Source organism: Vanessa cardui, chromosome 8, assembly GCF_905220365.1.
Source record: "Vanessa cardui chromosome 8, ilVanCard2.1, whole genome shotgun sequence".
NCBI classification, from domain to species: Eukaryota; Metazoa; Arthropoda; class Insecta; order Lepidoptera; family Nymphalidae; genus Vanessa; species Vanessa cardui.
Window position 1 is genome coordinate 918441 of NC_061130.1, and position 25940 is coordinate 944380.

Sequence of the window (25940 nt, forward strand, 5' to 3'; positions counted from 1 at the left end):
CATTAGGCTTTCTAGCGAAGTTTAAAAATAAATCGAGGAACGTAATTTGGGAAATTATAGTCTAGAGCGTAAAAATCAAATAAACCTCGGAATTTCGTTATAAATTAAATTATATGCCGGAATATTATTTTTTTATCTTTTTCCAATTAATTATTAAAAAATTAAAAAGCACAAAAAAAATTGTGCTTTTTTTGCTCTGCGAGTTATATTATAAAAAAGAAAATGCCACCTCAACCAAAAAAATTCATTCACTGTAACCATTTTCCAAGGTCAAAACCTCAGGTCGCTCCACTATTAACTATATTATTAATTTGACAAATAAATTACTCAATACATATCACTATTTTCGAGTAAAATATTCAGTATGCGATGTAGAATACGATATTAAAATCAGAAAGATACATTAAATATTCACCTTATCTAAGTCTTAACCTATATTTACAAAAAAGTGCAACCACACAAGCATCAAGTGTAAAATTAGTTTTTAATTAAATCAACTGATAAAAAAATACCATAAAAACGTATGACAATAACAATTGATTACTCAAAGGCAATACGTCATTGTTCTTACAAAATTTCACCGATCAGATTTTGATATTTGTACTTAAAAATCTTATCTATTTTTTGAATTTTACTCAAGTTATAAACAAGAATATCTTTCTCTTTTCTAAGAATATCTTTTCTTTTTCTTTTCTATAGTTTATTCAACGAACATATTGCGTTATTGACGGTCATTGGTTACCAATGTAATAGTCTATAAAAAAAATATGATCGCTTTAAAAATCACAATGGAATAAGGAACAAAATATCTTAATATAGATATTTATTTCTTGAGACAGTATCGCTTATTACAGTATCTTTAATAAGCTTATTTAATAAAAATAAATGTGTTAAACAGACATTTTTAACTTTACCGTTTCGTAAATTATTTGAATTTTTTCGTTTATAAAAAATACATTGATATAAAAGGCATATTATTCGATACAAGTTTTTTTAGATGATAAAAAAGCTTGGAATTAATACCTGTTGACTTCCAGGCAGGATAACATACATATATAATTGTATTTAACAAATATGATTGTATTTTTTTAATGTTGAAAAAGAGTAACTCCTAAGTTTCTTGCCGGTTCTTCTCGGTAGAATCTGCTTTCCGAACCGGTGGTAGCTTCACTTAATTGTTAAATGATGATTCAAAAGTGCTTGTAAAAGCCCACTTGAATAAAGTTTATTTTGATTTTGATTTGTAATAATTTTTTTATGATACAGTTATACAGTGTATTTATCGTGAGTTCAATCATCTCTATTTGATCTCACAGCTCTATCCCCTCTAATGATCCTACATTTAATAATGCCGAGTCTGTCACGATACATAATACCACAACAAGAACAAAACACAAAGAATAACGTAGGATAAAGGCGGTACACGCGTCGGCCGGGGAGTCGAACCCGGTACGTGACACGAAGACGAAATTTAAGCGACATATCGAAACTTCATTCGATAAAAATACAAGATAAATTCCACCTTAAGCCCTATACATTAAAGGTGTTCGAGAAATTGGTTTTTGTTTATGTGAAATATTTTGTACGTGACGTGCAAAGAAAGCTGTTCGGATATTAGATATAGATAGATAGATGCGTCATAATAATATGGTCGCGTACTGCGTCACTGAACGGAGAGTAATCTTGAAGGAATATGTTACATTTCCTTCCCGAAGTATACAGTATAGACCATCAATCAAAATAATACGCAATATCTTCAGAAATAAAAAAAAAATATATAATTCGTTATGAAATTTAGGCTCAAATGGCCAATTCTAAAAGATTTACCAACAAGGTGATTGTGAATAAGTGTACAAGTATTCTGCATTCTATAGTGTATTTGAGAACATAGATTTTCTACTCTTATCAAATGGAATTGCATTCCACAAACAACTGAAAAGGGGTCAGACAGATATCCCATTTTTTTAAATTTTTTGAGGCACGGAATTAGTACAAGACCTCGGGATCGAAATAGACGTTTTTAGTATGCAAATGTCACCACTACCCATAGATACTGTAAGAAATAATAACCACGTCTAGTGAGACGGTGACGTTTACGTCACCAAAGCGCATCAATCTGTGGAACTAAAATGTCATGTCCACTGTGCCCATAACTCTGTTTAAATAAAACTAGTTATAACTGGCTAACTCACATTTCAAACTGCAACACAATAGTACTGAGTATTACTGTTTGGCGGTAGAATATCTGATGACCGCTAAGTCCCTGCCTAAATAAACCACTGGACCTACTAGACAATTTCCATAATTTCAAAAAGATTAAAAAATACTGTACAAATTGTCATAACTCTTGTAAAATATTGGATGTTTCAAATAAGTTCGAAACAATATTGCCAAGCCATTTCAAGGACATTAAGCATGATAGTCAAAGTTGGAAACAGTTCGATGACAAGTTTCATTTCTTTAAAACTATAATATAAGGTTTTCGAATGAAACGATACTTTATATATTATCACGTATGTTCAGCCTGGGTAAGAAAAGGTTCGTGACCATAAGATCTATTTTCGTGTGTTCATTATGAGCAAAAATGTCTTTTTGCATATTGCGTCGCAATTATTTGATGTTTAGATTCAAAAGGTACTAAGAGTTTGAGACTAGATAAAGGAATGAATTTGAAAACGTACGAAGGTTTTCTTACTCTCACTGTACTATATCACGTTTTACTTTTAACTGATTAAATGTGGTCACCATTGTTCGTAAATAACAGCAGAACTAAAGATACATTTAATGAATGTCGCCCTTAGGGGTTCCTTTCCTCTTGAGGAAAAGGTTTGGGTCTGGGACTTCAGATACAATGCTCCAATACAGGTTAGGTTACACATGTGGCCGATTTAAATCAGACACGGCTATTTCACAATCTTTTTCTTGGCAAGTATTTAAACCTGCAATTTTGTTATGTTTTACAAATCCCTGACTGACTGACTGAAACTATGAGAACACGTATGCTATTCAAGCTAATATACAACAATACAATGTACAAGAGCTTCTTGCTGTTTCTTCTCGATGGAATCTTCATTCCAAAACGATGGTAGCTTTACTTAGTACAGTTTGTTAAATGATTATTCAAAATTGCTTGTAAAAGTATCTCGAATAATTTTGATTATGGAATTTTGATTGATAATCTGATTTAGCTATGAAAGTGTAACAGACAGAGTTACTTTGTAATTTTAGTAAATGACAATATTGCCTTAAAATAAAATGGTTGCAATGTGCGTTAAATTATGTTAATCCTGTTTTGTTCCAAAATCTTTTTGCTCACACCGACGTCTGTAAATATCGCTAGAGGCTTTGGGTTAGCAAACAATAATTTGTGCAACATATTTGTATTATTCAATAATAATTTTATGATAGTAATATCACCTATTCAAATTGATTTCTAGAACAAGCTTTTAACAGCAGTTTTAAATACCCATATGTGTGTCTTATAGCAGCTGTATTTTAAAGGCACGCCCAGTTATTGCTTTATATATACTAACAACACAGCATCGTTCGCTATAAGCGCGATATTTGTCTAGTCCCAAAAATATTTACAACCAATAATAAACCTTGGTGTTCAAGACAATTATTATTGCAATTCTTTGATTGGATGAAATTGAAAGAGAAATACGATAAACATGACGTCAGATAGAAATTAGCAGTAATCTCTACATCTAATAATTTATTCAGTTACATAGTAGTCAGTCAATCAAGCATTTGCTTTTATGTATATGTCGGAAGAACAGGATGGCGATCAGTTGGGATTGCGGATTGATCCGGCATTTGGGTGTGCCGTGGAGATATTCACAATCCAAAACGTATTTAATATCGCCTGATTACTGTATTTATTGATGTATATGTATGAATCGTACACCACAACAATATCAAAGGATTACAATAATTCATCTCGATTAAGAGGTTTAGATTTGCAAGCCACCATTGCATTCGAGTCGCTTGTTAAAACATGGCTCGCGTTGCCATGACACGACTCCATCCGGAGTGACCCGCTCTTAAAAGTAAATCATCCATCAAACATTATTGCCATCTACTCAATTCATTAATTGTCCAAATCAACAGCCAAAGTTACCGCGCCCCGTTATATATATACAGATATAGACTGTTCTGACGAGATATGTAGCTCTCCACATCCATTGCCGCTCATAAGAAATCAGTAATATTTTTTACCACAAACCTTCGCGGTCGCAAATCGAATTTGTCTGCTTCGAGTTGAGCCGAATCAATCTGCATTATCCAAGTGACAACACAACGACTTGAGTCACAGACTTATGCCTTAAATGATTATTTAATAAAACTTCATCTTTTTATATTGTTGTAGTTATTTACTACTACATAGTTGAAGGACTTTTTTCTGACTTGTTAGGTACCTTATACTTACTTTTATATACTTATTCCTTACAGCACTAGTGTCTCGATTCATATCAATTACCATTTCGATTATCGTCGTATTGAACTCACTAGCTATATAATAATAGCTGCAATATTTTTACAACAACAGCCTGTAAATTCCAAATGCTGGGCTAAAGGCCTCCTCTCCATTTGAGGAGATAGTTTGGAACATATTTCACCACGTTGTTCCAATGTGGGTTGGTGGAATACACATGTGGCAGAAATTCTATGAAATTCAGCACGAGATGAATTAAAAAAGACAAATTAAGCACATGAATCAGCAGTGCTTGCCTGGGTTTGAACTCGCAACCATCGGTTAAGATGCACGCGTTCTAACCACTGGGCCATCTCGACTCACAATCGTTCAATCGTTTATGAGTCGAGAATATTTTTTACAAAAATATGTAATATCTGACAGTAATCTAATAGACTTATTACCTCGAATATTTCTACCAAGACAACCTATACGCTGTGAAAAATTTTCGCTACATAAACAAACATGAGGCAGATACTGTATCTCCATATCATAAAGATTATAAAATAAACTTAGAATTCCAACTGTAAAACATTATTAACTAAGATAGTATTGCAAAACGATCTGATATATAGTTATTAGTTAAAGGGCGCTTTTAAAACATTACATAGACTAAACATTAACAATTTGAATCAAATTATATCAATTGTAAAAAGTATAGTGTAACAATCTACATCAAACATATAATTAAAATTAAATCTACCTATCACTAATCTAATTACTCTTTTTTCTATAATTAAACGACCTAAAGTAACTAGAATGAATCTTAATTCCTTTGTAATAAACATTGCTACATATCGCTATTTCTTTTTAAATTGAGCCATACGATAAAACGTGTTGAAAGCCGTCTGAAGTCGGCGCGATTTCTCAGGATTTGAGGAGCGGCTCAAACTTTAAGGCACGCATTTTACTATGTTTATTCGGGAGATAGCGAGAAATTTATTTTTAGCTCTTTATATATTTACAAAATAAAAAATTGCTTTCAGTACATAGATCAATGGGATAATATTACTTATGATACTTACCAACCACTTAGATCTTTATTAAAATTATAAATGTGAAAGTAAATCTGTCTGTCTGTAGCTCTTTCGCCATTTACTTGGTGGTAGGGCTTTGTGTAAGCCCGTCTGATTAGGTACCACCCACTCATCAGTTATTCTATCGCCAAATAACAGTATTCAGTATTGTTGTGTTCCGGTTGTTGTATTGTTGAGCCGCAATGAAGTAGCGTGGTGTAAAATGCTTCAAAACTAGATTAAGGGTATTTACTCAATTTTTCATTAACTACAATAACGAAACTTATATTGTAAACTATATAAAATGATAATAATCATTTTAACTGATATTTGAAGCTAATTTATAGCGCAATTAGATCAATATTATTTTGTTGCTCTTAAAGGATTAATTTAATTAAAATAATAAATAATAAAACTAATGGACGGATTAAAAAATAAGAAAATAACAAATAAATAACATAAAATTCAAGCCGTTTTGATTGCAAGTCGTCGTAAACAACTGTCAACAATTTATCTGGATAGACTCGGGGCGAATTAGTAGGTCTGACGCTACTATTGGTGTGCGTTATATTAGGAAAACAATAGGATTATTCGAGACAGTCTTAGCTTTTGTTAGCCGAATACTTGTCTTGTAATAACAGTTTGTCACGTTACTTCGTCTGAATCGATTTCTCGATCGTTTCATTTTTATTCCAATAGGTGGTCTCTATCACCCATAGACAATGACGCTGTAAGAAATTTTAACTATTCCTTACATCGTCAATGCGCCACCAACCTTGGGAACTAAGATGTTATGTCCCTTGTGCCTGTAGTTACACTGGCTCTCTCACCCTTCAAACCAGAACACAACAATAATGCGTACTGTTGTTTAGCTGTAGAATATCTGATGAGTGGGTGGTACCTACCTAGGTGGGCTTGCACAAAGCCCTACCACCAATTAACCCCTTAATAGATTTAGTTGATGTTCATTTTCAAATAAAATGTATAAACTTTACTAAAATATTAATATTACTATCACTATGAATAAATCTTAAATTTTATTACGAACTTTGTAATCTATAAAATTACTTTCGAGTGAGATACGAACCAGTAGTAAGAGGAAAACCGATACTTAGTCTGTATTAGCGACACTTTTTATTACCATCTCGCTATTTATAAGGATTTTACGTACTTTAATACTAAAATCATGTCATTTCTCGGATTATCTCGTTCGATTTGTTGTAATATTGGTAAGTCTTATTTAAAGCTCCCATTAAACGATTACGTTTACTTACAGTAAGATACGGATCAGCGGAGGATCAATACTTTTTGAGTCACCATTATATTGTATAATCATCATCATCATCAGCTGCTCATGTTTGTCGAATTTTGGACATAGGCCATTGTGGTCTTTCTTCGACTACTCGCATCCAGCTCCTGCCTGCCGCCTTGCGTAAATCGTCACTCCACCGTGCCAGAGGATTTCCTACACTACGTTTGCCGAGACGCGGTCTTCACTCTAGATCACGTTTTCCCCAACGGTTATCGGTTCTACAACAAATATGACCAGCCCACTGCCACTTCAGTGGGCTATGTCGATGGCTTTGGTTCTTTAATATTTTGTATATTAAGTATTTATTATATATTTTTTTCTAAAATGAAATATTTCAGAGCAGAACATATTATAATACTGGCAACTTTGTAATTTTCTCTTTTTATAGGATTAATTAAGATTGAACTGGCTTAAAATCATGCAGAGAGATTGGGACGTTTCGAAGTCTAGTACAGTCAGTCTAGTACATTTCCCTGAAATATCTGGCACGTTATGACTAGATATGGCAAAGTCCACATCTCTTAAAAGTGTTTTAGAGGCGCCTAAACAAAATGTAGAGTAAGAGATCTCAAATAATATATAGTTTTATGTAAGAGATGTCACGCGTAAAAGATATTGAGAAGAAATAAGGCGTGGGATAACAGCCTCTGTAGTTCCCGCTAATTTATATTTTTACATAACTATAGTATAAATATTTTTTAAAGTAATTACATGATTACCTTATGGTTTATGTACCCGTACATAATCCGTATCACTATACGAAATCTCGTCTGATTTACAACGAAATTTATTAAGGGTAGATTTTACAGCGCCTACGTTAAATTTTATAGGCCATCCCTAGAATTTTTATTGAAGACAATAAGGGGTGTCTAATAAAATACGAATGATGAGCCCCGAAAAATAACGAAGTCCATGCATATAAAACCTGCGCATTTTCTTTTCGATTTTCCATACGCCATTTTGATTTTGGTGTCGTAAAATTTTCTTGTTAAATAATTCTTGAGATTCAACGGAGATATAAATTTACGACTGGCTCATATCATTACAAATTTGTAGCAAAAAAAAGTTTTCATTTATATCTTTATTTATTTATCAAGAAAAAAAATTGGTAACAATCTAACAACCATCAATCCGCAAAATTCGTACAATAAAGATATAGACTGTCAAGTATAAGTTGGCGTTCCTGTGGCAGCACCTGCTACACCCTTTGTCTTGCCACTTTTTTATGTATTTTACCAATATCTCCCTAGAAAATAATTCTCTACGTCTCATTTTTAATAGATTTTGGGTAAGTTTTCTGAATAAGGGTAAATAAAACAAATTAGATATAAATGAACAAAAAAAATACATGTTTTTGCCAAACGCCAACTTACACTTGACGCGCTTTATTTCAAAATTGACAGTTCAACGGACGGTAATGTTTGACATTTATATGGGCGCGTTTAGTGAGTAAACGTAGTGTAGGACGTCCTCAGGCACGGTGGAGTGACGATATACGCAAGGCGGCAGGCAGGAGCTGGATGCGAGTAGCCGGAGAAAGACCACAGTGGCGTGCCCTTTGTGAGGCATATGTCCAGCTGTGGACAAAAACGGGCTGATGATGTATGTGTGATGTGTTCAATAAGTATAACTTATCCACGACAAATTATGAATAAATGATAAAAAGTATTTGTTTAGTTTTATTACTTTTACCTGAGTAAAAACCGTTCAAAAAGAGGTTCAATATAATATTCTCCTCGGGGTTTCCTTTAATTGCTAGCAGGTATTCTAGGCATCTAATGTGGTTAATTACTGGGTTTGAAAAGAAACGCCTTTCTAGCTTTAAGTCATATTTAATACCAATAGAAGATTTTAACATAACACAAAGAAAGCTTAGCTCAATGAGTGGTCCACCACATTTGGATCGACACACGAGATGTTCGTATAAGGCGACTTAACACTAGACTAATTCTATAATATAACATACACACTAACACATTATATTTATTACACTTTAACATCAAGATTGTGCATATAAACACAATTAAACACATAAAAGTGTCTTACGCTTGGTTAAGTTTTAATGGGTGATCTTCGGTTATAAACTGTTGTATGCCCTGGGCGATCCCGTTGCCTCACCACTCAGTGGAATGGTGGTAACCCGAGGATGGTTTTAGTGGGTAGGACAGGAAATTAGAAAGAAAGAAATGTTTATTAAGACATAATAAAATAATAAGAAGTATAAAAAAAATTAAAACAAAAAAAACGAAAAATAACAAAAATAAAAACATATTAACCAACTATAACTACTCACTAACTTAAAACAACACAATGATACTTAACTTGTCCTAAAAGGTACTTCAGGGGCAATTCAGCTTCCAAGTTGGGTTCCAAAAACCAACGCTGATTTTCAATGGTACCCTGTGTGGTTGTGACGGGCTGTGACAATATATTATAAAAATAAAAAAAACTACAATATTAATATACATACAATATACATATAATAACAATATATATTTTAAATATATGAATACATATATATTTTATGCTAACCCATTAATTAGCTTATGGCAATTTTGTTCCTTTGGGTCCTGGCCCACATACCGGTTCGGGTGCCCCGATCGACTATATGAGATTATTGTACATATGAAAAAATCAAAACTTGATAAAAAATACTAAACGATATTAAGGCTGCGTATTGCAGAGGTCATTGGCTACATTTCTCTGGTTGTATTTAACGCGGAACCAATCGATTTGTCCTGGATCGGGGACGCGTTTAATGATCCGCTATTTCCCAGCGCAGTCCAGCACTAAATTTTGGTTTAGTCAATTTATATACTAAATTATTGACTGCGAATATAGAATGTTACAAGTTATGGGTGAAAAAAAATAAACAATTATAAATTAACTTAAAGTAAACTGCACTTATAATGTATTATTATTTATATCAAAATCAAAATGTATTTTATGTAAGTAAAAATTCAAAGACCAGAACTCAGAACTCTGGAAAAGTAAATTATTTGAATATAATTAAATCATTATTTGATTGTTTTCATGTTTTTAATAATTCCTTGCTTAGTAATTAATATTATAAGTAAACATTGAATACAATTAAATTCTACCAAATATATATCTACCAACTAGCTGCTGCTCTTATCAATATGGTCAGATAAACTCGAATCGCGAAACTCATCACAAAATATTAGCATAAAATGTCAGCCAGTGATACGCTACATTACCTATGATAACTATTAGAGAAATGTTATACACGAGCTGTGCCCTCGACCTTGTACGCGTTTGAATTTAACAAAAAAATATTATTATCGCTTAAGTTACTCCTTATTATATTATTTATCTGCCAGTGAAAGTCCCGTCAAAATCGATCCAGGTGTTCCAGAGATTATTAGCTGGAACAAACAGACTGACAGACAAATGTTGTAAGAAATATTATTTTGGTATATGTACCATGTATAAATACCTGTGCATTGAGTAAAAAAGGGCTATTTTAATATTACAAACAGACGCTCCAATTTTATTATATGTATAGATTATGATGAATAAATTAATGTAACGCTTCTATATTGATTAAGAAATTTGATTTGATTTATACTTATAGTATCAAGTATCTATTGATAGGTTATTGTATAAAAAAATGTTAAAAAGTTCTTTGATTTTAATACATTTGATGACTTTTCTGTAAAAATTATATAAGAGAGCTACAAATCTTATATACGTGATTTCACATTTGTCATCTGATAGGCATATTCTACTGAATTACATACACATTTTTATATTATGTGACGTCTTAACGTCGAATCTATAAAAGATTTTTCTCTGATTAAAATAATGAAATGGAAAAAAAACAGGCGAGAGTTAGAAAAATAAATTATTCATTAAAAATTTCGACCGGCCTCGCTGGCAAGTTGTGGAATAGGAAGAAAATTTCACTTTTTTTTTGTTCAAAGTTTACGAATAATTTGCGTGCTTATAATATTTGAGTTTTCCATTTTCCATGTTACCTATATTTAATTAAATACCTTCTTTATTAATAGCGGTCGCTGCAAAACTTACGCTATAGTAATAAACAAACAAGGATTACGGATTTCTTTTAAAAGTTTCTTTCAAAGTCCAAGTATTGCCTGTTCGTATTCAGGTGCTTATCCAACTAGCAAAGATTAGGAGCCAGTTTAATATTAGTACGTATTACTTTATACTTAATAATACAGGATATTATTATTATAGAGTCAATTATAGAGAAATTGTAATTTCCATTATTAAATTCAATTAAATAACATAAAAGTAAAACTAAAAACGTTTTTAAAAACAAGATTTTATCTAAATGTGCTTCAATTTTTTTATTTTCTTATGTGTGCTAAAAAGGCACAGATTATTTCGAAGGAGGAAACCTGCATGTGTCTAATTTCTTAGAAATTCTGCCACATGTGTATTCTACTAACCCGCATTGGAACAGCGTGGTGGAAAATGTTCCAAAACTTCTCCTCAAAAGGAGAGGAGGTAATAGCCCAGCAGTGGGAAATTTATAGGTTTTTCTTGCTTACTAAAGTTAATATAGCAATTCTTTGCTACAATGTTATAATAATTACGTTATAGCTGATATACGCCGGCTTAAATAAACAAATCTTACTAGAACATCTTCATTCGTTTATATTTCATCTCTTGTTCCGTTGTGAACTCAAGGAAGCATATATCTGTTCGAAATGTTGCCTTCTATGAACAGAGTCTGAAGCTCCAAACATTTCATTCTTAAAAGAAAAGAATATTAACTTAGTAGTGTAAATTTTACGAGTGGTTTTTTTATGCTATTACACGAACTTCGTATAAATTCCCTATATTATATAGTTTAAATATACATACATTTACATTTTCGACGATTTCTTCTCCCCTATAGAAGCCTCTCTGATATCACGTAGGTATATAAACGCATTCGTATTACTAACTATAGTACATTCCGCGCTTGTTTCAAATCCAAGCTTACGGTTTTGTAGTGTGGAGTACGCAATAAAATTTATTGTCAAGAGTGGGACATCTGGTGCCTCTCTCGGATTGCCTTATGTAAACAGGGGGGATACGCTAAGAAAAGGTTCTTGAATTTGAAATTTTAGTGTAGTTTTAGTACGCTGAAGTTTGTGTGAATTTGCAGACAAGGCGAAGATCTTGTTGTTCTATCGAATGTATGTTTTTAGAAGATTTGTTGTGTCCGTATTGTTTTAAATGATATTACTTTAGTAGTTCTTAAATTTAAATATGTATAGAAACAGAAATTAAATAATGACATTGTTTTGGTTTTATGTCCAATATTATTATACAATTAGTCAGTTCATAGGTCGTTTGGTATCAACGCATAATGATCGTTGCTATCTTTTTCATTGATAAAGAAATATATTAAATATTTAAAAAAATTTTTTAAATATATTAAATATTAAAAAAAAAAAATAACTCCGACTTCAAAGTGATCTCATTTTTTGAGATCACTTTGGTAGTTAGTAATAAAATAATTTGATTTAAACACGTATTATTGAAATTGGCCGATCGTATTTCTACATTTTGTTTTTCACTTAAAATCATCCGACCGTGTTATTTTTTTTTAAATATTTTATTTTACTCTTTTTAGCGTTATTTTCTCAAAAAATAAATTAAAAAGCCTTATGTAACACGGTTTTTTTTTATTTTTTCAAATAGCGCTGAACCTATTTCAATAAAACGTATATCTGGAGCATGATATACCAAACAATAACATAACAAAAGAAATGTTTAGTGAACCTGTACTTCTCTTTATAAAAGCTACGAAGAGGAGTATAAATCCATATATTAATGTTCAAAGAACTATTTCCTAACTCCTAGTAATTGAGGACCTACACCTTCCATCATCAGTATAATATTATGATTGCCAGAAGCAAATGCCAATATAACTTCAGAAAATATGTAAAACACGGTACATGTGCCTATAAAATATGAGGGTTCCCCTCGATTTCTCCAGGATCATGTCATCAGAACCTGTTCTAATTAATATGGGCCAACTAGAAGGTGCCACCTTTCAGACAAAAAGATAATTTTTAAAATCGGTCCACGCGTCTTCGAGAAATCATGAACATATATAAAAAAAATATTATACATACAGACGAATTGAGAACCTCCTCCTTTTTTGAAGTCGGTTAAAAATTAAAAAAAATCTACTTTATTTCACTGTTTTTAATATCGGATGTTTTGAAGTTTACAATTTGAATATTACTAAGTAGACGGAATGTTTATCTCAATTTGAATATATGAATTTGATATTTATAAAAATAATATTTTTTCTTTATATGACCTACTATTTTCCTTAGCGATAATGTTATTGCTAACACTCCTCATTTATCGCAGCCATAAACCACAGACGGGGAACGAAAACCATTAAGAGTCTATAACTCTATATGCAGTAACATATAGTATATACACAGATGTTATAAAAAAAGTCAGTTCTAGTAAATTACGTGATAAAAGTTAATTGTTAAATTTATATATGAGGTGATATGGTCCACTCCTCTTCATCACATACTAACTTTTTTCGTACCTCGTATAACACGAAAAAACCTTCGACCCTGCACATAAGCTCCTTCCGTTCTGAGGGAATAAAGAACATGTCTAGCTGCAGACTTCAGTCACCTATATCATATGTACTCTACTTGAAAATAGCTGAGGTGACTGTATTAAATTTGTACTATATTGATACGGAGATACGGTCTAGAATTGCTTATATTCATAAAAATAAAAAGGATGTATTGTGAAACGTTCATTTAAATAATATACATATGTATTCATACATAAGCAACAGGTTCAAAAAACAAAGTATAAAAAGCTATCAAATTCAGTTGTCATTTATAAAATTGCTATCAAAATAATTCTCTTCACTTCGTATTATTAAAAGGAACGTCGCTGAAAAAACAAGAATCACTTTATGATAACATTAGTATTCAAATCTTAAATGAACGGCTGAAAAGCCAGTGCTCGGGTTCGATAAGAAAATTACTCAATATGCCTCCTTTTTAATTTGCATGTTAATTAAAATAAACCAAAAAAATATCGAGTTCTACTAAAAAGGCTTAATAAGTAATCATTATTATTATCATTACATAGTATAAAACAAAGTCGCTTACCGCTGTATACGCACAAGACACGCAATTATGTATATATGTATGTTGCAAATCCTGCCTGGATGTCATCAAGTTTTAATCATACACATTTTCATCGTCTGTATAATCTTGTGTTGAACCGATTAAATAATGTTATTATGTCCATGACTGATCAATGGATAATGGACGGTTGTCAATCGTTGTAAATTCTAGAAATTGAGCGAGTTTCAAGAGAAAAATAGTCATGTCATTACATATATTTTTACATAGTATTTAAAAATGAGATTAACAAAATAAAGCAGGAAAGTCTCTTTAATTCATATTCATTATATTTCCAAAAATGAAAACGCACATATAACTCCTGAGGGCAGCGTAAAGTTGACTTTTGTTTTGTTTTAATTATACTCCAGCGGCCATTGGGGCGGCTGGAGTTAAAAAGTTAATTAGGTTTAATTTTAACGACGGGGGCGTTTGAATCTTGATGGAATAAAACATTGCATAAAACGTTTCGTTTCAGGACTTTTTTTTAATTTCTAACTGACCATAAACAATAAAATTTCGGGGAAGATAAGAAAGTTTGTGTATCCTTTTTGTTTTTCGAAGATTACAAAAAGCAAAGAACAATTTTCAATTAGTTTACCTTTTTAATCTCAAAGAATTTAGCGACCGCCGCATCTCACACCTTTTATCAGCTGTTCGTCTGCGCTAGACATATGTCCTTGCTTAGAGTTGTTGCTTCATACGAAATTTTATTAAACTCGCTTCAGTGGAAAGAGCAATAGACATGCAGACAAGTACCTTCGCATTCATATTAGTAGTATAGATTAATATATCAACGGGGAAATACTGCTAGCATTCTTGCCACCATTCGGCGCGGACAATATTCATACAGTTACTAGTTTTAGTTCACATTTGTATATATTTAAGCATTTAATGTTATTAATTCTTATGTTATAATTATTTAAATAATTGTATTAACTAACATGACTTTGTATATTTTAAATGTTGAAAAAGAGTAACTTCTGAGTTTCATGCCGGTTCTTCTCGGTAGAATCTAGTTTCCGAACCGGTGGTAGCTTCACTTAATTGTTAATTGACGATTCAAAAGTGCTTGTAAAAGCCCACTTGAATTAAGTTTATTTTGATTTTGATTGTTAATTTTGTTGATAAAAAAAATGTTTTTTACTAAAAAAAATTATATCAGTGTTAAGTAAAAATATACCTATTATATGTCGTTTCCATGTAGTCCACATACGTCACAGGTCAATGGGCACAAGCCATGGTATATGAAAGATGTTTATCAGAAAATGTCATAGCAACCTTCATATGTCACTTCTGAGAATAACATCCGATCCTTTTAAGGATACTGTCCATTTGACAGTGTTTAGATAGATACATCTGTGAAAAAAATATATTTCGGCAGTATTTAGATATTTATTTATGCTATATTGCACCAATACAAATATTTGTAAGTTTCACTAACAAAAGTTTCATGAATGCAACAGGCGGTCTCATCGCTAAAATAGCGATGTCTTTCAATCAAACTTTGAGCTAAAGACTGGTTTTATTCTATGTAATTACAAAATTAAGGCTCATGGAAATCTCTTTATTGTATACAAATAATCATGTAAGATACAGTAAAGTTAGCAAAAGTTATAGATACAGTAAGTTATGCAAAAGCACAAAAGAGAAAATCCCAGTGAGATATGAATTTTGTATAGGAACTAGCAGTGCTCGCGACTTCGTGCGAATTTAAATTTAACGAGAAAGTTGTAATTCAGTTCTCTGATTTTACTCTGTATTACACACCTTTTGTTTTATTAAGTCGGTAATAGAACACAACTTACGTAAAGGCCGAGTGGGGGCATGCGTGATGGCTGCGCGCGGTACTGGACAGTATTTGGACATATCAGCGTGACTTTATATATAATAATTCTAAAATAAATGTAGCTTAAATTACTCCTTATTACATCAGTTATCTGACAGTGAAAGTCTCATTAAAATTGGTTCTGCCGTTCCAGAGGTTATATGGAACAAACAGACGGACAGACATACAAATATTACAAAAATGTTAATGTGATATGTACGTCGTATATTTAATAAAAAGCGATTATTTCATTAATACAAACAGACTCTCATTTTTTTATATGTAAAGATAGATATATAAAATGAAAACACATCCACGCATTAGTTTTCAGATCACAAGACCGTAAGCTAGCATCTGCTGCGTTCCGAAATCTATTGTAATGCACTTTCACCGAATAGCCGGTCTCCTTTAAAATTACTCTCGAACGTGACCCGAAGACAAACCACCGTCTATTGTTTTAATAGTCTTTTAAAACAACCCGAGTGGAAAACTAGGGGTGAATTTACTACGACTTCTTATTTCTTGGAGAGGTATTGAGCTATACAGATAACTGGAAGTTCAGAGTCTTAACGACTCGAATTAAATTTATATTATCGAGAGAAATTTTTAACTGTTCCACTCGAATGAAAAGTTGAAGGAAATTATAGGAACTTTTTAATACTTAGTAAGTCCGAACGATATAGAGTATCTAGCGTTCTTTTTTTAAAATATTCTACTATTTAAAGTAATAAAGTTAGATGCTATATCACTAAATATTATAAAACAAAGTCCTTTGGTCGTGTCTCTCTGTTTTTATGGTCGCGATAAGCTCCAAATTGAACGGATTTTCATGCGTTTTTCACTAATAGATAGAGGAAATCATAAGGAAGGTTTATATGTAAATATGTTGAAATAGAACGACAATTGTTAAACATGTTGGAAAAAAAGCAACAAAATGATATAAGTAAAATGTAAAAAGTAAATTACAAAAACAATATAATATTCAAAATCAACCTTTTTTACGATCATTTGTCTCATTTATCTGAATTAATATCAATGCGTCATCTGCCATTTATGTTCTCTTCTTGGCATTAATAAGGCGGTATATATGATTTGATACTCCGTTACAGATTTACAAGACTGCCATTTACTTGTCAAGAATATTAGGTCATTATTGCAAACAGCAAAAAATCGATTATTTTAATTGGTTTTAGGGTCAAAGTAGACTAGAAGTATTTAAGTCAGGGTAGTACTTATTAAACACATCAAGCAGTTGGAAGAAAGAAACCATTAAATGCCAAAAATATGACTTTAAAATTTAGTAACAATTTTGAATCTCATTTCCCAATAGTACCATTTTGGAGTTTGGCATTTCTTCCATTCCAAAAACGATATAAATTTAATAAATCCTCAAGTGAATTAAGATGACAAAGTGCCTAGAACGAGATGTGAATCACAAGCAAAGGGTTTGTTTTCGATGGTGAAATATGGCACTCTGAGGAAACTTGTATTTGTCCGACAATATCCTGTATCACGTGTATCCACCAAACCTCATGAGTACAAGTTGATGGAAAGAAAAACCTTCATATCAAAAAGAGGCTGAGAGCAAGAAAGACGTCTTAAAATTTCCCAAATTTTTATTTCACTTAAATAATCAACACACGTTGTGTTGATTATTTAAGAGATTGAGGAGAAGGTTTGGAACATATTCCACCTTGCTGTTCCAATGCGGTTTGGTGGAATACACATGTGGCAGAAATTCTATGAAATTTATCACATGCAGATTTCCTCACGATGTTTTCCTTCACCGCTGAGCACGAGATGAAATATAAAGACAAATAAGTACATGAATCAGCGGTGCTTACCTGGGTTTGATCCTGCAAACATCAGTTAAGATGCACGCGTTCTAACCACTGGGCCATCTCAACTATCTTAAGAGATAAAATGCTTTGAAAAAGAGTAACTACAGAGTTTCTTGCCGGTTCTCTTCGGTAGAATCTACTTTTCGACCCGGTAGCTTCACTTAATATAAAAAATGTTTTTAAATGACAATTCAAAAGTGCTTTTATAAAGTATATTTCGAATTTTGATTCTGAGTAAACTGTATATGGACGAAAACAGCTTAAAATTATCTAAGCTTATCACAATTAGTTAAACTCTCATTTGCCATAAAATATATCACCAAAGTCTCAAGAATAAGCAAGTCACCCAACAATATCCGAGGATAATGGAGTTGGCCAGATGATTTGTCGGATCGATCCCCGTTTTAGGAAATTGGATTTGTAGATCGGACGATAAGGAGGGGAGTGAACGCTAAGAGTTCGGGACCCTGTTATCACTGATTTGCCTATCGATTGCTCCAGACGTGGATTTATTTTGATTTTTTTGTAAGGGTCTCGGTGAGTTTCTTTCATAAACATGTCAATGCGAAAAGTGCAATGACCCAAACTCCTTTAGATGTGGAAGCACCAAAATGCGGGTAATTTAGTTCATTATTTTTCTATATTGTCTTAAGTCTTTGTGTTAGTGGTACCGTCACTACTTATATTCAATTACACATGTGCTCTCTCTCTCTCTCTGATCCCATTGTAAGTAGTTTAATTGTACTTACAACTAAACTACTTACAATGGGATCAGAGTAATGTATGTGATATCGTCCAATATTTATTTAATGTGTATTAATTTTACTGAAAACTTTATCAATGTTAAAAGTTGCTGTTCCATTTGTGCTAGTAAGATATTCAAATTATATCTTATATTATTACGAGACAAAATTATCATCTTGTAAGTGATATGGCAGCACAAAAGCCTTCTGTTAAATTAGAAGATTGAAAAGATTTAGAGATTATTACACAGATTGCTTCAATGAATCTAAGTACTTTAACATCTGAAGGTTTTACTCAGAATTTGTTTGCAAACCGAATTATAGCTCATATTTTTACATACAATTATAAAAATCCTTGTTATAAGGACATTATTTACTATTTTTCAACCTTCTTAAATGGTAATTTTTTCATTATTTTGTTTCTTTCTCTTGATACCTACATCTAAGATAAAAGTACTAAACATCGACAAACAAAACAAATTAATAACAAGATCAACCCAAACATAAAAATCGTAGACTAGTTTAGAAAATATTTTCTCGACATATAATAATACAGATGTTTTATCATATAATAGTATAACATCTTATTTTAATAATGTTATGGCCACAAAAAAGTATCATCCTGTGGACTTGTAGATCGTTGTTCTTCTCTCATATAACAATTTAGGGAACATTTTTGTTTAATATAGATGACATATGTTAGTATACAAGATAACATTATCTAAAGACCCTTAAGGTTCCCAAAGTGAACCAATTTCTGCAATTAATGAACGGGTCTCGCCCACAGCGCCGCTCGAGGCCATTCACACAATGAAACAATTCCAATGCTATTTGCTCGTATATTTAAATTGTAATGAAGAATACGTTTTAAGACAATGTTTAATCTATTTTTAATCATTGGAAAATATTCACAGTGTATATAAAAGACTAATTTACTAAAAACTCCGAATTTATATCTGTAATTATTGTATAAATAATAGTTATTTAGTTAGTTAAGCTTTTGAATAATAGTTATTTATACAATAATTACAGATATAAATTCGGAGTATTTAGTAAGTTAGTCTTTCATTTACACTGTGAATATTCCAATAATTCCAATAATTTAAAATAGGTTAAACCTTGTCTTAAAACGTATTCTTATGCTATAATGCGACTAAGAAAAAGGAAAAGAAGAAATGAAGAAAATAACGGTTTTATCAACCGACTTCAAAAAGGAGGAGGTTATCAATTTGTCTGTATTTTTTTTATTTCGTACCTCATAAATTTTCACTGGGTGGACCGATTTCTACATAAATAACAATAACTATAACTACGTTACATAATCGTAAATCGACTTTTAAGTAGTCTAATATTTTTCATTTCATTTTACTTAGAAGGACTCTAAAAATATGTTGAATACGCAATTACTTTTATTACTTTTAGTGCATATTTATTTGTTTTAAAATATTGTTTTCTTTGAAGACGGCTTTTCTTTTTGTTATAATTTTTATTTATATTTTTTAGATCTGGCAAAAGTGTTTCGTAAATATATTTTGTCAGGGCGACAGTTATATATAACTATACATAAAAATAAAATGAAATAAAAATATTAATATAAGAAAAATAAAATTAACGACGAATTCATTAAAAATAACCTTAGTCTTAAAATAAATTCTTCAGATAAAAGTTAACTGACTACAGAAAATTCTGTCTGCCCTAGATCTTCAATTCTAATATGCATATAGTGCGTTACATTAAAACTATAAACAAAAAATATCTTTCGTTTCGTATCATTTGAAGCTTAAGCAATTATTAAATGAATGACAAAAATTGTTATAAAAATGTCTATTTCATAAAGTAATGTGAAGTTAAGCCTGTAGATTTCCCACTGCTGGGATAAGGCCTCCTCTTCCATTAAGGAGAGGGTTTGGTACATATTCCACCACGCTATTGTAATGCGGTTTGGTAGAATGCACATGTGGCAGAATTTCGATGAAATTAGACGCATGCAGGTTTACTCACGATGTTTTCCTTCACAACCGAGCACGAGATGAATTATAAACACAAATGAAGCACATATGTATAATGGTGCTTGACTGGGTTTGAACCCGCAATCATCGGTTAAGATGCACGCGTTCTAACCACTGGGCCATCTCAGCTCGAGAGAGAGAGAGTCCATTTCATAAGTTTCAAAAAAAGAAAACAACTTGAATTAACAACGTTACAAAAAAAGCAAACTCCTATATTGAACAGACGTTATTTCTAATTGATTAAAAGTGTGTTTAGACAATATTAATCGCTTCGAATTTATCCGTGGATCGATTAAAGTCGACTCTAGTGAATATAGTTTAAGTTGCTCGCGTTCTCTTTGCATGCTTTTATTTATTTCCTACATATTTGTAAATACAAATTAATTTTAACTAACAAATTCGTTCGAATTGTATCGAAACAATTACTACATTTCTTTCTAACTTCCTTCCTGATTCTATAGATTATAGAGTTTATTTTTTATATAACTGATCGAGGTGAAACTTTTAGTGCTGGAAACAATAGAGTTTTGTTTGCTAATTATAAAAACCAGATTTTTTCATAGTTGATTATATCGTCCTGACAAACTCAAACTCTAATAACTTTATTTAATGTCTTCTACACTACCCTTTTTTATTGGAAATCCGAATTTAAACACTACCACTAACTGACTGACTTCAAAAACCGATCAACTATGTAAGACATATATTAGTGCACAAGTTTGTGCACAAGTACAGGCACAACCTACATTCGCTTTTGAATAAAACGAATAAGATAATTCTCATTGTTAAAATCCGATACAACTTCCAGACTCTATACTGTTGACTGAAAAATTTTTGACAGAAAAACCCAATACCTTCTTATCGGGCTCATCTGAGATAAGACCCTCGAGACTGTGACCTTATATAGCCACTAGAGCTAGACCAATAAGAAAGATTATGACGACTTGCATTACATATCTTAGGGAAAATTTGCCAACAATCAACTAACCTATTTATATAATATCAACACTCTGTATAAACAACGATTTAAACTAGATTATTAGGAAGTTCAAATATAAGTTGTCCCCAGAGTAAGTTACATCTTTTAAAATTGCTCCAATATAACCCCTGTCAAATCACTGAAAAAAGTAGCTTCCATTGTGTAGGGTCACTACATATATCAGAAATCATGGAAATTAGTTAGGCTAAATATTTTATATTATGCATCGTATTGTTTTGTTATTAAAACATTGTAAGATGGAATAATATAATCTAACTATATATATGAACTAAAACTAGTTGCAATAATTTAATTTAATTTAATTTTTAGTGGTGCAAAAAGCTTCATCAAAAGTATAACGCCTTATTGCCTCCACTGGTGACAGGAGGGCTGGTTCGTTTTTTGCCCAGAGGATCGGAATAGCGATTCAACGGGGAAATGCTGCTAGCATTCCTGCCAAAATTCCACGGTCAATATTAATACAGTAAATAAAACTAGTTATAACGGATTTTAATCACGTATATTAATTATTTTGGACATCCCGACGTTTCGAGCACTTTACAGCGTTCGTGGTCACGGGTAGACTAAGGTGGCATTTGTCTATTTGAAGAACAAAAGAAAATATTAATATACGCGATTAAAATCCGTTATAACTAGTTTTATTTAAATGTGTAATAATCGCGAAAATTTAAGACAACATTAATAGAGTAACTAGTTTTAGTTCATATTTGTATATATTTAAGAATGTAATGCTATTAATTCTCTGATGTCTGTAGATTTATTATCGCTTATGTACTGTAATTATAGTATGACAAAGCTATGTATACTAACTTAATATAATATAAATAAAAAAGAAGTCTCTAAATGTCTATATACGTCTCTATGAAGGTCTAAAAATACTTCGAACGTCTAAAACTGTCACAGTTTGTGCATATAAATATAAACATTCCTCTTGAATCAACGCATCTATTAAAAAAAACCGCAACAAAATCCGTTACGTAATTTTTAAGATCTAAACATACAAACACATTTTGTTTCATACTGTGTTATGAAAATGATAGTAATACTTCACTATTGTATCTATTCTATATATTGGGTGGTTTTATTGTCCTCCACATATTATTTTTGTTGTCACCGAACACACTCGGAAGTCGTTGGACGAAATCGCCCCATCGCCCTTATCTTACCTTAGGCCTTTACCCGATCCTCTCGTATTTGACACTTATTTTATTTACAAAACAACATTAATTTAATGTCCTTTACTATCGAAATATAAAAAAAAACACTTTGTGACGTGAAATGTGTTAAAAATAATTTTAGTGAATAATATTTTCTTACAAATTAAGAGTTTTACTGTTTAATTTACTAGGTGGGGGGTAGGGCTTAGTGCTAGCCCGTCTGCGTAGGTACCATCCATTCATCAGATTTTCTACCGCTAAACAACAGTACGCAGTATTGTTGTGTTCCGATTTGAAGGGTGAGTGAGCCAGTGTAACTACAGGCACAAGGGACATAGCATCTTAGTTCCTAAGGTTGATGGCGCATTGACGATGTAAGGAATAGTTAATATTTCTTACAGCGTCATTGTCTATGGGTGATGGTGACCACTTACCATCAGGTGGCCCATATGCTCGTCCGCCAAACTATACCACAAGAAATAGTTATATAAATATATAGTCATCATCATCGTCATCAGCCCGTATTTGTCCACTGCTGGACATAGCCAGCACGGCACTGTGATCTTTCTACGGCCACTCGCATCCACCTCCTGCCAGGAAATATATAGTAATAGTAAATAAGTTAAACAGCATAAGTTATATCCCTAATAGTACGTCGTTACGTCATTTTTCACTTATAACGATACTTACAAATTTAATAATAAGCAAACAGTTTTTTAAAATAATAATACCTTACGAATTCTGAGCACAGATATAACAAAACAGTTTATATTTACGATACATATATTTTTAAGCATTTTGACAATGGGTACGAAACAAAGTGTGTTATCGGAAGTTTACGAAACATTTTTCCTGTAGCCAGAGGGAAAAGGAAATGCCCTTTACGTGTGAGTCGCCAGATGTGCCCCATCGCGATGCGATTTTAAATGTGTTTGCGACATCGTAGAAACACAGTAACGGGACAATCCTTTAAAATCTTTATAATCTATATTTAATTGCGTAAGATTGTCTGTAGACTATATATTTAATTATTTGACTATGTATTTGTTGATTTCCTTTCAGCATATAGATATACTAGTAGTCTAGTCTAGACTAAAGTCATAGGAGTTCTAATTTGCTTCATACCAAATTCCATCAAATTCGGTTCAGTGAAAGAGTGACAGACAGACAGACAAAAAATGTCAATGTAGGCCACGTCTTCCAAGAATACGACAAGAATTAAAACCAGCGAAGATCTGCTGATGTTTGGTATAAAATATAAAACGCCAAAATGTTTAAAATAAAATTAAAAAAAGGCACGGACATCTGCGAGCCTGTTGATGTTGTAAAATAAATAAAACAAAAATAGAGATACTTATACATTTATCATATTAATTTAGATTAATGACATGTCTATATTGATAGGTTTATATTCAACATAGGGTGTGCATAACGAATACGTACTCCGTTGAAAATACCTATGATTGTATTACCTCCTTGATACATTATCCATTTAAAAGAAGTTATCTGGATACCATTAGGAATTCGATACTTTAAGGCAACTTTGAGACAAAGATTTGAATGCATGTTACTGTTGAAAACCGAATTATGTTAAAATTTAAAGTGGCTGTTTTACGTATATTATATTAATATGAAAAACTTTTCTTATTGTGTATGGTGACCATTCAATTATCCTTTTAAGGTTTATTTAGGAGCGAACCTTTGGGAATGCTTTTGCAGGTGTGTTAGTTCCACGCAACCATTTCCATAGTTTGTGTACACTTAATTAATAATTATCAATTGAAAGCACTTAACGAGATTCAGTTCAACTCCTTCAACGCCCACTGTTTGCAATGAAGTTTCAATTTCCTGCTTCGACAGAACTGTACTGTTAAATTAAAATATTTTTTAATTATTTATACCATTTTGAATTATACTTAACAGTTAATAATATAATGTTATTTTTTTAACACTAGTACTGATTACTAATGTAATTTGCACTGACGGACTGATTGACGGAATGATAAAAAATACGCAATATAAAAATCTATTCTGTTTTTTTGTAAGTATGTATTTAAAAAATTTTTAAATTTAAATGTGTTAAGAAAAAGAGAAATTTCGCTTTGTTTTTAATAACTGCACCATAGTTTTACACTACCGAGGTTCTAAGATAAATAAATAAAAATAGTTATTCTTACCAGATTATATAGGAAGTTGAAGAACGTATATCTATATATATTACTTTAATTAAATTTCTGAACTAGCCAGTCTTATTATAACCTAAATTTATTTATAAACAGTAACGAGAGCAGTGTACGAGGTTCCAACTCACATTACCACCCGGCTAAGTGCATTATGCGGTAGGGAAAATCCCTCCGAAGCTGTTGTCTACACATTTGGCACGATTAAGTATCGGGATTCGATGCCGCGTTGAATCGTGTTTCGAATTTCAAAGGCCACTCTAGTTTAAAGGGATGCCATTGGGTACGATATGTCCCTTTGACTAACGTTGACCACAAATCGATTGATACGTGTGACTGACCACTAAAGCCACTTACTCTAATGACGCCATAAATATACTACAACTATATTCAAATTCTGGCCTTGTAATACGAAACGATGTTTCGTAGTATATGTAACATTTAAGTTTTTTCTCCTACGTTGTTAATCTATTGTGATGATTTTTTTATTTTATATGCATGTCCATATAGCTTTGAAAACAACCTTTTTTCAATATAAATTTTTATTTTGTAGACAATTATCCTAATTAACTAATAACCTAATAAATAAGATAAGTAGATTATATCCGAAAACCGTGTATTAAATCGACACAAAAACTAATTACGAATAACAAGTTTTAATTTTTTATAGATCTACACATTAATAAAATTGGAGTGTCTGTTTGTAATATTAAAATAACCCATTTTTACTCAACGCATATGAATGTATACACGGTACATATACCAAAATAATTTATTTTTATAAATTACTTTATAATAAATATATAAGTAATAACAAATTGTTCAAAATCAGCTTACAATATTTCAATAATTTAACAAACTCAACAAATCATATTAGGCCACATATAAAAAAATCATAATGACACTTATTACTTGACATTCACGGGCTTTATTGACTGACATATATATCGTAATGTTAATTCTAAATTGCAGGTGAAATTATAATACTACACCCGTTTCTTGAGTAGAGGTGATATTTGGAGATCGTAACGAATTATATTTATAAATAAGCTTAATACTAAATCTAAATCTTCGTTGATTCAGATTCAAGTTTAATAAAATCCAGTTAATGTACCACTATTGGACATAAACTTCCTCTCTCTTTTGAGAAGAAGATTTGGAGCTTACTACATCATGCTGCTCTGAAGATACTGCATGGATACACGTGGTAGATTAGTCACCCATGGGCCTTG